Source organism: Chenopodium album, chromosome 8 (assembly GCF_948465745.1).
Source record: "Chenopodium album chromosome 8, dcCheAlbu1.1, whole genome shotgun sequence".
Taxonomy (NCBI): domain Eukaryota; kingdom Viridiplantae; phylum Streptophyta; class Magnoliopsida; order Caryophyllales; family Amaranthaceae; genus Chenopodium; species Chenopodium album.
In genome coordinates, this window is record NC_137841.1 from 68,602,649 (window position 1) to 68,617,348 (window position 14,700).

Sequence of the window (14,700 nt, forward strand, 5' to 3'; positions counted from 1 at the left end):
TTCAAGAATATGAAATGTGTAGTCTTCTTGTGAAAATTTAAAGTTAGACTAACCCGTTGACGATTCAAGAATATGAAATGTGTAGTCTTCTTGTGGAAATTTAAAGTTAGATTAACCCGTTGACAATTCAAGAATATTAAATGTGTAGTCTTCTTGTGGAAATATAAAATAAGTTTGACCCGCTGACGATTCCGTGTAATCTTTTGTGGAAATTTAAAGTTAGACTAACCTTTTAGACCCCTATAGTAGGTTTGCTTTACTATAAAGTGAAAGATATAATGATGAAACTTAATTTAATAATTCAAGGGTTTTGTTAAAAAAAAATAAAATTCAAGGGTATACCAATATACCATTACATCATTAAAATAAAATAAAATAATAGAGATCAAAGGGAGTGGAGTATGAAATAGTTATATCACCGTAGTCTGAGAGACTAAGACCAAATTAGATTTTTTTTTTCTAGAACATCTATATTAAAAAAAACTATCATCCTTATTATAAAAAACTACTATAATAAAAAAATGAAGTAAATCTAATATATATAATAAGTATCTTTAAGAGAAAGTGAGACACTACCTTATACTCCCTCCGTTTTTAAATACTTTCATGCGCAGAGTTTTAGGATAAATTGGAGAAAGTAATAAAATATGGAGATATGGGGTAGTTGAGAAAATAAAAAAATTGTAAAAAGCAAAAGTAGTGGAAGAATAGGAAGAGAGAGAGTATTATATTGGGTCCACTAAGTATGAAAAATGAATTAAATATTGTAAAAGCTTTTCAAAAAAGGAAATGGAGCAAGTACTTAATTAAGAACGGTCGGATAAGGAAAGTGGAGCAAGTATTTAAAAACGAAGGGAGTACATTGATATATACAATACGAGTACAATATTTCTGAAATGTATTCCGTATTATATTATGCTTTATATGTCGTACATTTCGGAACATATATAGTCTTTGTATTACTACATACCTTATATAGTTTTTGTTACAATATATAGTCTTTGTGTACATTTCTGAACATATAGTCTTTGTAGTTTGTATTTCTTAAATGTATTACAAAGATTACAAAGAGTATTATATTTTGTTTTTTTTTTAGTGAATACAATAATGAAAGTACATATAATTTTTTTTTTTTTTTCCCACTCCTTTCACCAAATATTTTACGCAATTTCTTCTCATATTTTTTTTTTTAACATATCGGCATTATTTATCAAATCGACCATGGTAGACAAAAGAGTCAACAATGACCGATAAGGAACCGTTAACTATTCAAGGATATGTACTAATTGATAGTCCTCTTTTGGAAAAGTAAGCTTAAACATATACTCATTCGTAGGAAATTTTAAAAACAATATCATCTAGGAGTGTTGTACACTACTCATTCGTAGGAAATTTAAAAAATAATATAGACCTAGCCTAATTAATATAACATGCAACATTGAAAGATAATCTATGAAAAAGAACTACCATAAATGATAAAAATAAGGAAAATTTCATACCAAATCCAACCTTTCACTCATTCTCCCAAAATAATCCAACATTTTGATTAACCTTGAATAATCCTAACTTTACAATTATTTTCTTCCAGCAACCCTAGTAGGTCACCTTACCCTTTATAGCCGGTTACCATCCACGTGGCAATATTTTTAATTGAAAATAATAATAATAAAAAAAAACAATAAACAAAAATTATTTCTCCTTTCCCCTTAGCTTCCTGCTCGTTTTGTTTCAAAAAAAAAAAAAAAAAAAAAAACAAGAAAAAAAAAAAAAAAAAAGCTTCCTGCTCGTTTCTCTCTCCTCTCCCTTCCTCCATTATCACCACCTAAACCACTCACCACTATCTATGGTACCACCACCTACAACCACCTCAACACCACCAACATCACCACTCAAATACAACATCCATCCACTACCAACCCACAATTCAATCGCAAGCAACACCCACAACATCAACAATGTACGACCACAACCAATTCAGCCCCAAATTAAATTGAGAAAGAGAGAGAAGAGAAGGACAATGGTGCGGGTTGGGGTTTCGGTTTCTAGGTAGGTGGGGTTGGGGTTTCGGGTTTTGGGTGGGACAGGGTTCAATGGTTTCGGCTAGGGGATCGAGGTTGGTGGTTCGAGTATGGGTAGGAGTAGGGGAAAGGTTTAGGGTCTGGGTTTGGTTGTAGTGGGGTAAGTGGTGGCGGAGGTTGTGGTGGCTGAGTTGCAGGCTAATTGCAAAGGGGGTAGCATGTGGTGGGTTGTTTGATGGAGAGAGGAGAGGGTAGCGGGGCGGGCTAGTTGACGTCTTGACGGGGTGGGTTGATAGTGATGTGAGGTGGTGGCGGGAAGGTTAAGGAAGGTGAGGGAGCCATTGTTAAAGGCTGAAAGCTTGAAATGGAGGTGAAGAGGGGAAAAGGAAGAAGGGAGGGAAAAAATTAAAGAAAAAAAAAGTTACCTGAAGTTCAGGTAACCAGTCAAATAGGATCGGTAGAGGAAAATATATAGTAAACTTAGGATTATTCAGGGTTAATTCAAAGGTTGGATTATTTTAGGAGAACGGGGCAAAGGTTGAATTATTCTTGTGAAATTTTCCTAAAAATAAAATGCCATTATTATAGAGGTCGAAGTATATCTTTGTCATACTTGTTTATTTTTAAATGACATTATTTGTTGTAAAATGTAAAAAAGACTAATGATCAATATTTTAGTGGCAACTGATCTGATCTAAAATCCTTATGTATGATATAATAAAAGAGTACGTAACTATATGTAATTATGTCGTTTGACATAGTTGTGGTGGTACATCCTTGTGGTGGTAATTTAAACAACGATCACGATACTCGAAATTATCAATTAAATTAACCATTTAAAGAAGGAAAACGACTACTAGCTAAATGAGAAAATGTCTATTTAATTTAGCAATTCTGTAGAATAGTGTAATTCTCCTTAGCGGAGGCATTCTCATTACAAATCAATATATATAGGGTTTACAACCTAATCATGAGAATAACCTAAAATACACAAGATATATTTTACAGAATATTTACGAGATAATATTAACATATTATCTAACACACCCCCGCAGTCGAAGCGGGAGGAGGTCGAATGCTGAGACTGTCTCTGAAATCTAGAAATAGTTGGCGAGGTAACCCCTTCGTGAAAATATCCGCATATTGAGATGAAGACGGAACATGTAACACCTTGATCTCTCCAAGGGCAACTTTATCGCGTACAAAATGAATGTCCATCTCAATGTGTTTGGTACGTTGGTGTTGTACCGGATTAGAAGATAAGTAAACGGCGGAGATATTATCACAATAAACCAAGGATGCCCGTCGAATAGGGCAATGTAACTCAAGAAGTAGATTTCGGAGCCAACATAATTCAGAAACAACATTAGCGACACCTCTATATTCTGCTTCGGCACTTGATTTGGACAATGTAGCTTGTCGTTTTGCGGACCAAGAGACCAGATTATCACCTAGATAAACACAATACCCTGAAGTGGATCGTCGAGTGTCCGGGCAGCCTGCCCAATCGGCATCTGTGTATGAAATAAGTCTCGTAGGTGCAGAACGGTACAAATGTAGTCCATGATCATAAGTGCCTTTAATATATCTGATAATACGCTTAAGAGCGTTAAAATGAGGTTCCCTGGGAGCATGCATAAAAAGACAGATCTGTTGGACAGCATAAGCAATATCTGGTCTAGTAAAGGTTAGGTACTGTAGAGCACCTGCAAGACTCCTGTAAAGAGAGGGATCCTTCATTGGCTCACCATCATGAGCACTAAGTTTCGACTTAGTGTCGACTGGAGTGACAACCGGCTTGCAATTATCCATATTTGCCCTGTGAATAATTTCCTCTGCATACTTACTCTGACAAAGGAGCATGGAATCCTTTGTTCTGGTTACAGAAACACCCAAAAAATAACTCAACTTCCCCAGATCAGTCATGGAGAATTCGGACTTGAGAAGAGCAATAATATCACACTTGAGTTGTTCGGAGGAAGCTGTAAGAACAATGTCATCAACATATAGCAAGAGATATGCAACATTAGCACCATGTCGCAAAATAAAGAGGGAATTATCACTTTTGCTGCAAACAAAACCAATCTGCAAGAGATAATTAGCAAATCGTTGATACCAAGCCCGAGGGGCTTGTTTAAGACCATAGAGAGATCTATTAAGCCGGCAAACATGTGTGGGAGCTTTGGGATTTACAAATCCCGGTGGTTGATGCATATAAACGGTCTCTTTTAAATCACCGTGAAGAAATGCATTTTTAACATCCAATTGATGAATAGGCCAGTCCCTACCCAAAGCAATACTCAAAACAGTACGAATAGTCGCCGGTTTCACCACAGGACTAAAATTCTCATCACAATCCACACCAACCTGTTGAGACTTGCCATTCACAACAAGTCTTGCTTTATGTCTCTCCAAATCACCATTTTCCCTGTATTTGTGTTTGAATAACCACATACAACGAATGACATTGACCCCTTCCGGTCTTGGAACAAGATCCCAAGTATGCTGTTTAGTAAGAGCATTAAATTCCTCATTCATGGCGGCATTCCAATTTTGATCAAGCATGGCTAGTTTGGGATTTTTTGGAATGGGAGATATAGAGTGAGCCGTGAGATTATACTTCGGGTTCGGTTTGAAAATACCACTCCTTGCACGTGTGTGCATTGTGTGAGTGGGTTGCATATCAGCTCTTGTATGAGGAATTGGGCTTGGGTGTGGAAGTGAGCTAAATTGGATTGTGTTTGGAGTGGAGAGGGGGGATTGTGGGGAATTTGGTGGGCTGGACAGTGGAGTCTGCAGGGGGGTTGCGGCTGGGCCTGATGTACCGCAGCCCACCTGCGGTCCTCTCTGGTTTGGCGTGGGAGTAGGGGAAATTGGAGAGTGAGGGAGTTGTGTGTTTTGTGGGCCAATTTGTGTGGTTGGGCCAGCAGTTACGTGGGGTAGTAATAGCATGGGGTTGATGGTGTTTGTAGAATGATCTAAGAAATCATAATCTACATTTCTAAACTTTTTAATATTTGTGAATGGAAATATGTCCTCAACGAATGTCACATGCCTAGAGATGATTGTTTTGTTAGAAGACAAGTCATAACACAAATACCCCCGATGATTAGAAGGAAACCCCAAGAACACACATGGTGTAGACCTAGGAGCAAGTTTGTGAGGTGCAACGGCACTTAAATTTGGGTAGCAAAGACAACCAAAGACACGAAGATGGTCATATGTAGGGGTCCTACGATATAAAATTTCGGTTGGAGTCTTGTTTTGTATGGTTGTAGAGGGAAGAATGTTGAGAATGTAAGCAACCATATTGATAGAATATACCCAAAAGGAAGGGGGGAGAGAGGCATGAAAGAGTATGGTACGAGACATATTGTTAATAGTGCGAATAATTCTTCCGGCTTTGCCATTTTGTGAAGAAGTGTTTGGGCAAGAAAAGCGGAAAACCATGCCATTAGTCGCACAAAATTGGTGAAAAGGAGAATTATCAAATTCGCGCCCATTGTCACTTTGAAAGGATTTAATATCTCTGTCGAATTGAGTTTTAACATATGCTCTAAAATTGAGAAAAAATATCATAGACTTGCGATTTATATTTCATAGGAAACACCCAAAGAAAATGAGAGAAATCATCAAGCAACACAAGATAGTATTTGTGACCCAATTTGCTAGAGATAGGAGATGTCCATAAATCTGCATGAACAATGTCAAACGGTGAAAAAGTGATAGAAGTAGAGGGCTTAAAAGGAAGCCGTACATGTTTTCCTAAAGGACAAGAATAGAAAAAATGAGAATTATTTCTCTTATTACAATTAATGAGATTATTTTTCCTAAGAAAATCAAAAACAGGATCGCCGGGGTGTCCAAGTCTATGATGCCAAGTTGAAGGAGAAATTGCAGCAAGAGAAAGATGACTATTGCCATAATTAGCGGAAGATGTTGAAAAAGGATATAAGTCCCCCACACTATTGCACCTCGCTAGAATTGTCCCCGAATGAAGGTCCTTCACAGAAAAACCGAGAGGGTCAAACTCAATAGACACAGAATTATCACAAGCAAATTGTCTAACGAAAATTAAATTCTTAATTATGTTAGGGACATAAAGGACATGCTTGAGATAAAAGGGTGGGTTAGGTGAGGGAGTGGTGGAGTTGCCATAACCCAAAATTGGAATCCGTTTGCCATCACCAACAACAATATATTGAGGAAAGCTCAAATTAAACAGTTTAGAAAAATTACCCGAGTCACGTGTCATGTGAGAAGTGGCCCCCGTGTCCATGTACCATCCGTTATCCGGCGGTTGGAGACTCATGGAACTGTAGGCTTGACCCAATTCCGTTGGGGACATAAGAGGACCATGACCGTGCTGTCCTGGGCCCGCATAGTAGGCCTGCTGAGGGGGTCGGCCCAAGATAGAAGCTGAGCTGCGGTTCTGCTGTTGCTGGGCCGTGGGCCACGGGCAGGGTAGTGAGGCCCACTGCCCGGGCTGTTGCTGCCATGGTGGCTGGGCTCCCCACTGAGGGGCCTGCTGCCATTGTGGTGCGCTGGCTGGGCCTGCCACTGCTGAGGCCCATTGGGGTTGGGCTGCTGTTGTTGATTGTTGTTGGGGTTTTTACCACGTCCCCTGCCCTTCCCGCCTTTGCTGCTGCCACGGCCGCGGCCGCGACCGCCCTTGCTGGTGGCGTGCTGCTGGTCTGCCGGCGGCGTCTGGGTGTTGCCGGAGGCGGTGGAGGTGGTCCCACCGGAATTTTGAGCCATGAGGACGTGCCCATGTTCCTCTTGCTTGTTTTTCCTTGTCTCCTCTAGAATGAACATAGAACGGGCCTTATTAAAAGTAGGGGTAGGCTCGGTTTGGGAGATCAAAGCAGCAACGGTGTCGTATTTCCCTTCGGGAAGACCCGCGATCAATTGAAGAACCATCTTTCGATCGGAGACCGGGTTGTCGACGTTGCTTAATTGATCGGCAAGAAGTTTGAGATGCATACAGTAATCTGACATGTTTGCAAATTGCTCAAGTTTGGTAGTACTAAACTGCTCCTCTAAATATACTGCCCTAGTATGCTTATTGTCATGAAAAATCTCCTTGAGATGGTTCCATAAATCAAGTGCCGTAGCACCCGGTTTCATGATAGTGTTTACAAGGTCTTTGGAAATTGAGGCATAAATCCAAATTTTCACGATAGCATCTAACCTCTTCCACGAAGCATCATCAATGTCTGACGGACGAGAAACCTTGTCATCAATGTGATCTAGAAGGTTGAAGGCACAAGCTTGGATTTGGAATAACTCGACCCAAGTGGCATATTGCACCTCCTGTTGATCAAGGGTGACAGACATGAGGTTTTTGATGTTGGTTGCGGCATATGCCGGGTGGAAGGTGTGTGAGGGAGGGGGAGGAGGAGGTGGGGGAGGAGTATCGCCCATGGAGGTTGAGGGGGAAGGTTGGCCGAGAGTGATGGTGGACGGCAAGGAGGCCGTGGATCGTGTTTAGGGTTTGAGAAAGAGAAAACCCTAGTTAGAATCTGATACCATGTAGAATAGTGTAATTCTCCTTAGCGGAGGCATTCTCATTAAATCAATATATATAGGGTTTACAACCTAATCATGAGAATAACCTAAAATACACAAGATATATTTTACAGAATATTTACGAGATAATATTAACATATTTCCTAAAAATAAAATGCCATTATTATAGAGGTCGAAGTATATCTTTGTCATACTTGTTTATTTTTAAATGACATTATTTGTTGTAAAATGTAAAAAAGACTAATGATCAATATTTTAGTGGCAACTGATCTGATCTAAAAGCCTTATGTATGATATAATAAAAGAGTACGTAACTATATGTAATTATATCGTTTGACATAGTTGTGGTGGTACATCCTTGTGGTGGTAATTTAAACAACGATCACGATACTCGAAATTATCAATTAAATTAACCATTTAAAGAAGGAAAACGACTACTAGCTAAATGAGAAAATGTCTATTTAATTTAGCAATTCATTGACACAAAACTATAGTTTTGCACCATATTCAGTTGTATTACAGTTCAGTTCATAATAATGGTCTCATACCACAATCAATAACGATGTATGCATTTCATATCATGCAAGGCTAAATAAAAAAACCATATTGACGAACATATGTTTACAATAGTATATGTAGTACACTAATATGTCGAATTTTGTGGTATATAAATCTTCTATATACAAGTGAAAATGTTAAACTGGTGGATGGTATCTAGGCCTCAGGGTACAACGATTAACTCCTCTTATCACTGGCCGTAATATTTGCTTGATCAATTTATATAATAGACGAATGACATGCCCAAGGATGAGTAGTCCTAGCAATTTTCCGTCACCGGAATTAGGTTGTGGTGGTAAAATCTAATTTTAATTTTTTTTTATAAGGTGGTAAAATAAAACTTTTGATTGTGGAGGTGGTAAAAGCAATTTTTGGGTTTTTGTCATGTGGTAAAAGTCAAAATAACTTATAATTATATATTAGTAAAAATTAAAAATTCTAAATGACTTAGTAATACGAAAAAAATGAAGTTTTCACATGTTCATGTGATCATATATGCAATAATTACTTTTATTAGTGTAGATAGGGTCACACGATGCAATTATATAGACACTAGGCGTAGATCTTAGGAACCACATTTTAAGACTTTTGTTAGCTAAGTTACTCAAAATACAAATATAGCCATGCTGAGACAGAGGGAGTACCTCATAATGTTTTGCAGCCACTGCTAGGTGTAAAACGGTATTGCCATCGCTGTCCTTGAAGTTAAGCTGTTGACCATCATGTTAGGTTTTGTAGTGTGTAGAGTAGTTCAAGAAGGCAAGGGAGAGCATAGCTTTGGTAGTTAAGCTATGGGTTGATTGCTTGGTACAAAGCAACAATGAAAGGCAAGGGTTGTAATCGTTGGTCCCTAATCTCTGATTCTACTGCTTCTTCTTCTTGATCGATAATGGTGATTGATAACAATATCATGTCTTCTTCTATTACTTCCAACACTACTAAAATTCGGCCAAATTGCGACCATTTATCTACGACCGCCATAAAAATAGTCGCAAAAATTGCAATTTGCGACCGTTTTTGGCCAAAAAAACGGTCACAAGAGTATTTGAACAATTTTTTTAAAAAAAATTACATGTGTAAAATAATTGTAAAAGAAAAATAATCTATTACGACCGTCAAAACGGTCGCAAATTTGTTGGAAGGATGTATTACTAGGATTTATGAATGTGTTACTAGGATTTACTTTTCATAAAGAAACTCAATAATCACATATTCAACTTCAATTCATAGCAAACACTGTCATAGGTACCAAGCATAAAAGGAACATATCTTATCCTGACCTTCTTATCGGCTATAGATTAGTAACTTGTCTCAAGGTATCCTCCAAAAGTATTTACAATTTCCCCAACACATTCATAAATCCTAGTAATACATCAATGAATAGGGAGGGACATATTTTTCTTGGAAGCTTACTCCAAACGTACAACCTTTTTCCAGCTGATAATCGTTGACTATTCAAGAATGTGGATTATACTGTAGTACTCTTTTGGACTAGTAATTAAAGTAGGTAGATTAATCAATCTATATCATTATTAAAACTCAAAGGGATTGCATGTGATTGACATGTGTCATCTCTTCCTTAGTATTAGTGTGAGGTGGTGCCACATGAGCAATGACATGTCACATATATTGTTACAAAAATTGCTTAGGTTAATTAAAGATTTGATCCATACACTTTAATTTTCATGAATGCTCAGTTGCTTATCACAACAAATATTAATTTGCAAGCCATATATTATTACCTATAAAATTTAAAATAATAAAATGGAAAATTTTTAAATTACCACCAAAAAATGTAACCATTTTCGAACTAACCACCCGTTTAATTTTTTATTTTAAATTATCATCCCTTAAATTAAATAAATGCTTAGATTATCACCCATTATAAAAATTCGGTGGATTTTCCATCTGTGAACCCACCTAACGCTTATTTTGTTCCTTTTGACTGATTTTTCTCAATTTTTCTCTTTAAAAACGCTTTCCTAACTACAATTCACATTTCTTTCACCAAATTCAACCAAATTTCACTATAATTGGGGTAAATAGGTAGATTTGGGAATTAGGTTTCATGGAATAAAATTGAATTGGGGTTGAAATTGGGGCTTTGAATTCAATTCGAATTGGGGTTGAAATTGAAAGTTGCGGCGACTGCGATTCACTCTTGCTGGCGCTTAGCTGCTGCAATTAGCTCCTTTTTGTGGGCTGCTGTTATGGTTGGAGAGGGGGATGTGAGTTGTTGTGCGGCAGCAGATGAAGTGGGGTCAAAGGTGGGTATTGGCTGGGTTGAGAGGTTCAGTGCTGCAGAGTTGGTGTGTTGAGTTGTGCGGGAAGATATTCGTGATTTATTCTCCTTGCCTTTTATGCTTCCATGTGTTTTTAGCATGATTGCCTTGCTGATTTACTGATTGATTCTATTGCCTTATTTGTGTCAATCAAGCCGTTAGCTTGATCTTTCTTCATCTTAGCTTGGTGTTTAGGTCTTCTTGGTGGCAGCCCTACACTTTGCAGCCCTATTGGAAGTATGGGCCTAACAATGTTAACTTTAATTTTTTTTAATTTTTTTTTTCATAACTCGCATTTAATGTCGTTCTCTCTCTTTTTTTTTTTTTTTTTGGTTAAAGAGGTTCCACTAGATTAATTATGCCTCATCAAAGAGGTTAGAAGAAAACATAGTACATGAATCGTCATATGGCATAAGAAGCCCATTAGAGTAACAAGATAACATATACAATTCAAATAACAAGTCCATCAGACTGCTCCAATCATTGGGGTTAGCTGCTAGATTCCAGACTATATCACTCTCTAGGAGCCAGACTAGCTTGGTGTGCCATCTTATAACTTCTACTAATTAAGTAAACATTTAATACAGTTCCTAATTGTATTTCAAAAATAAAGTAATGATACCATAGTAATAATAACAAACCTCTAACTTAAATTTGTCATTCACCACGGGGTTACTCGATTTGTGTTATATAGGTTACTCTGTTAGGGTTATAGAGTTTTTTTTTTTTTTTTTTTTTTTTTTTTTTTTTTGGTGTTCTACCCGGTTTACCCTTTAATTGGGCTAATTCGAATTTGGGGATTAGTTCTGGGTGGTTAGTTTCCAGTCCCCTCCCAATTGTTATTGAGGGGGATCGAACACGGGTCCTCCCCACCAAGTATAATCCCAATTACCACTACACCAACAACCAATTGGTTAGGGTTATAGAGTTTATTTAGTCAATAATATAAAGTTTACTCTATCAGTGTTTTATAGGTTACTTTGTATAATACAGAATTATTATGTCACTATAATAGGGGTTACTCTGTAAGTGTTACAAGGCTTACTCGTTTTTTTTTTTTTTTTTTTTTTTTTTTTTGGGTAACAAACGACTACACAATATGAATCGCCCCGCATTGAAAAATGTGTTGTTCCTAATTTTCTTATCATTTTTTTTCAAGTACCCTTTGTTGTAAAATAAAAACAAGGAGGAAGTAAATAAATGAATGATATATGTAGTTCTTAGGGATATATATAAGTATCAAATATTTCAAAAATTTTTCTTTTTTTTTTTTGGGTAACAAACGACTACACAATATGAATCGCCCCGCATTGAAAAATGTGTTGTTCCTAATTTTCTTATCATTTTTTTTCAAGTACCCTTTGTTGTAAAATAAAAACAAGGAGGAAGTAAATAAATGAATGATATATGTAGTTCTTAGGGATATATATAAGTATCAAATATTTCAAAAAAAAAAAAAAGGGGGGGGGGGGGATATATATAAGTATTAAATATTTTCCTAAAATGTAATTAAGTTGAGAATTCATGAAAAAATCACGCAAAGATCGATGTAAATATGTAATTAATATTAATAATTTATTCAATATTCTCTATGTTTTCTTTTTTAGCTTCTTATACAACATAGCCCTCATCCGTCCTTAAGGCTATGTTTATCATTTTTCCAATAAATCCTTTTTCTATTTATAATCTAAAGTTATCAAAGAGGAGTCTATAACATTCCATACAACGTCTTGATAAATACTGCTACGTGAAAGTTGTCAAAGTTTGCAAATTAATTTCAATGTGTAGACGTGTAGAAGTTTGCAAATTAATTTCCGAGTGTAGACGTGTAGTGAACTTTAGGCCTTCAGCAATGGATTACAAGCTATCAATCGTTGACAATGGATCAGACAAACCAATTAATAACCTTTAAGATCTAAAGTGAAAGATATATAACGTAACATAAAAACAAGAATGTGGATTGGTCGTTTCCAGTTTCCTTGTGGAAAAGTAAAGTTAGACTAACCAATTCAAGTATTTGGGAGTGGTTGTTTTGTCGTGGAAAATTTAAATTTTACTAATCCGGCCAATTAGTAACCTTTAGGACCTAAAGTGAAAGATATACTTCATTCCTCATATTTTGTTAGTAGTTTAATCTTGACTCATGACTCTTCAAGTCATGACACTAATTACTTAGTCACTTTGATCATCATTTGATGATTATACATAATGAAAAAAACAGTTAAATTATATCTCATTGGATGAGGTTTAAAATTGATTTATATACTTAGCTTTATCACGTCTTCTCACATGAGAATCCGTTAGACTTAAAGTGTGGATGTAATATGGGTCCCAACTATTATATTTAGTGCTTAATATCCTACTTAAAGGAAAGAGTAGATAAAAATCAAACTTGTGACCTTTGTCATATTGGCGTCGATATCACGTTATAGAATTAACTCATCAAAAAAAAAAAAAAAAAAAAAAACTTAAATTAATGGTTGAAGTTCATAATTAGTTTATTTACTCTCATCATAATTTTATAATTTTACGCTGCCATAGATATTTATGGTAAACTTAAAATCCTAATTATAATCAAAACATTTCTTGCAAGTGTTAGGAACTCTTCTTTAGCCAAAATAATCCTTTTAGCTTTTGAAGCCGAAATTAAGTGTTAATGGGCCATCTCAACCAAAAGCTTAAGCTTATAGTTGAGGCCTAGGATTATGTTTTATACTCTATCACACCCCTCACACGATAGCCCATTGGGGTTGAAGTGTGGATGGGGTTGAAGTGTGGATGCAGCATGTGCCCTCCTCATACACAACGCTTAATATTCCACTTAAAGGTGCTTAAAGGTGAGGGGTGGATGAGATTCGAACCCACCTCTATGTCACGTTAGTTCCGATACAATATTAATGGACCATCTGAACCAAAATAACTTTAAAAGAAATTGGAGACAGAGAGAGGAAAGAGGGGGGGGGGGGGGAGTTTGTCTGATCATTGCTATCACTACTAGATAAAGCCTATTTCCGACGGAAAAGATCCGTCAGAAATGGGGTTTCTAACGGAATTTCCGTCGAAAGTGGTTGTCAGAAAAGGTTTGGTAGGAAAAACGGTCACTTCCGACGGAAATCCTTCTGAAACACTTTTCAACAGAATATCCCGTCGAAAGAGATTTTTCGGCAGCAGAAAAATCCGTCGGAATAATTCCGTCGGAAAATTGCGAGGGATATTTCCTCAGAAAATGATTAAAAAAAACAAAAAAAAAGCCCCTAACCACCAGCCCTCATTACCCGTATCACCTTCCCCCCTAACCCGTTCCACCACCCACAACCACCAGAACCCCTACCCACCTAACCCTAACCCACACAAATGAGCCCAGATCTACCACCCTACCTAAGCAAACCACCCCACCAACCACCTAAAACCACCACCGCCACCGCCGAAACAAACCATCACAACCCAAAAATTAAAAAAAAAGAAAAAAAAAATTAAAATCCCAACCCAACACCCAAAACCCGAACTCCAACAGCCACCACAACCACATATATTCGATCTAGTAAACCAGAAACCTGTAAAAAAAAAATGAAAACAGAACAAAAAAAAAAAAGATAAATTTAGAACAAAAATAATTGAAAACAAAAGATAAAAATTGTAGATCTACTACCCTTACCACAACAATTCGACCACAATCAACCGAAATTAGTCTTGAAATTGGTTATATAAGGCCAAATTCGACCATGAAAATGCTAGCTAGATCTAGCGTTTTCATGGTCGAACTTGACCTTAAAACCATAAATTAGATATATAAAAAAACACGCCGGGAGCTTGGTCGGAAAATAAATCGGGGATGCTTCATGGGCTAGTTTGGCTGGAAAACACAGTAGCGAAAGAGAGATAAAGAGAAGAGAGGGAGCAGCGAAGGAGAGATAATGGAGTACCGAGAGAGGAGAAATAAAGAGATAAGATAGATGAAGAGAGAGAGGGAGTGCGGCGATGTAAGGGAAAGAGATAGAGAAAGAAATTGGAGCTGAAATGAGGGGTTTGCTTTAGGGTTAGCTATTTATACGAAATTTTCTTTTTTTTGAAATAAATATAGTCAGATGCCTTTTCGACGGAAAATTCCGTCGGAAATTTCCAATGGATTTAAATCCGTCGGAAATTATTTTATTCCCGACGGATTTTTCTGTCAGAATATACTTTCCTACAAAATTTCTGTCGGAACCGTTTGAAATCCGTCAGAAAGTTCCTACGGAATAAAATTCCATCAGAAATTGCCGATACTATTTTATTCTGTCGGAAATTTTGCGATTTGCGAGGGATTTTCGTGT